Source organism: Ranitomeya imitator, chromosome 10 (genome assembly GCF_032444005.1).
Source record: "Ranitomeya imitator isolate aRanImi1 chromosome 10, aRanImi1.pri, whole genome shotgun sequence".
In the NCBI taxonomy this organism is placed as follows: Eukaryota; Metazoa; Chordata; class Amphibia; order Anura; family Dendrobatidae; genus Ranitomeya; species Ranitomeya imitator.
In genome coordinates this window covers 95,432,929-95,434,828 of record NC_091291.1, presented here as the reverse complement: position 1 = coordinate 95,434,828, position 1,900 = coordinate 95,432,929, and the positions used below count along the sequence as shown (strand labels likewise).

Here is a 1,900-nt window from a genome sequence, read left to right as displayed (position 1 = left end):
GCCTGCCTGTACCCTAGGACTAGATGCAGACCATACGTGGCCAGCTCACAGGACAAACTAACCAACCCAGGCGGATGTATACAAAATCCTAAGTGGCCAGTAAACACCCAAATAGTGCATTTAGCCCGAACGGCTCATGGGACAAAAATATCTACCCTAAGCCAGTAAGGCAACAGGATCCCAAAATAATAGTGGGAGAAAAAAAAAAAAAAAAAGAGCACTGGAACCGCCAGGAAAAACCTCAGAGCACTAGAAGAAGGGGTTACCCAAATGGTGACCAGAGCGGAGTCCGTGGGTAGCCAGGCAAGCAAGCAGGACAGGGACCAGAGCAGCCCAGCCCAGCCCAGCTGCTCTGGTCCCTGTCCTGCTTGCTTGCCTGGCTACCCACGGACTCCGCTCTGGTCACCATTTGGGTAACCCCTTCTTCTAGTGCTCTGAGGTTTTTCCTGGCGGTTCCAGTGCTCTTTTTTTTTTTTTTTCTCCCACTATTATTTTGGGATCCTGTTGCCTTACTGGCTTAGGGTAGATATTTTTGTCCCATGAGCCGTTCGGGCTAAATGCACTATTTGGGTGTTTACTGGCCACTTAGGATTTTGTATACATCCGCCTGGGTTGGTTAGTTTGTCCTGTGAGCTGGCCACGTATGGTCTGCATCTAGTCCTAGGGTACAGGCAGGCTTATAGCATTGGTTATCAGTATGCTTATTATGGGTTATATATATTATTGTACTCTGTATTTACTGAGTGTTATGGACAGGGCCTTGCCTTTCTGTTTTTAAGTATGTTTTATTATGTTGTGTGTCAATAAAATCTTGTGTTTTTTCCTACATTATGTTTTCATTTTTTATACGTGGTGTGCATAACTGGAGTGATACTTTTCTTTCTGCTGGTTATATGTGAACGCATGCGTTGCACCACAGGAAAACAGGTCTAGACACTGATTAGCCACCCCACACATACAAAGTGATAAAGGGAGGGAGTGGACATTTACAGGTCACTACTCAGCAGACAGAGAAGCTTTCCAGACGCAGCAGAGCAGACACAGGAAGGAATCTACACTCTGAACAATGTGAGTATATCCTAGCCAATCAATGTCTTTATTTTCTATTTTCTGTTTTATATGTCCTAGGCCTTCACAAGCCGAACATGTCAATGAAGTGAGTATTCACCTCTTCAGATTGGTAAGTATTCACTGTCACATCTACACATGTGACAATTTTGTTTTCCTTTTTTTAGAGCACTTCTTCCACTGTGGCAGAGGCTGAGCAGGAGCAGCGGGTTCACAGTCGGGTGGCAAGGCGGCAGCGTGTAAGTATACCTGGCTAACTGTTTATTGTATCCTCGCTGTACTATTCTTGAATGTTCATTTCTTTACTTTCCTCTTTCTTTACCTTTTTCTTCTTTACTCCTTTTTTTTCTTGACTTTAAATATTCATGCCAGTTTTCTGTCTCTGTTTTCTTTCTTTTCCTTATGTTAATGTCTCCAACCTTAATGTCTTTATTTATTTTTTAGGTTCCAGAACGGGATGAGAACCTCATTGAAAATGACTTCCTTATCTCCCTGGTCTATGAGCGAGTCCTATTGTGGGACACCCGGGTTCCACAGCACTCGGACAACATGACGATCCGGCGGTTATGGAATGAGGTGGCCAAAGCGATGTGGGATGGCTGGGACAACGCCCCGACTCGGGTCTGAAATGCATTTTGTAAGTATTGCAATGCAGTGTGATGCAGCAGAGACCTTGGCCGGGATCACACAACTGTGTGTGATGAGACAAACTGTCAGGAGTTTCTCTCATCACACACAGTTGTGTGATCATGGCCAAAAGTCCATTGTCTAACCATTATTTTTTGTTTTTTCAACAGTGCTCAAAGTCAAAACATGTTGGCGTTCAATGAAG

General features: G+C 44.2%; 1 long non-coding RNA gene across 1 annotated transcript; it reads left to right on the top strand.

Moving 5' to 3' along the window:
- Positions 1-1,009: 1,009 nt before the first annotated feature.
- On the top strand, positions 1,010-1,563 carry LOC138651452 (uncharacterized). Its single transcript, XR_011315493.1, has 3 exons — positions 1,010-1,068; positions 1,236-1,307; positions 1,513-1,563. It is a non-coding gene; the product is annotated as an uncharacterized lncRNA (long non-coding RNA).
- Positions 1,564-1,900: the final 337 nt, after the last annotated feature.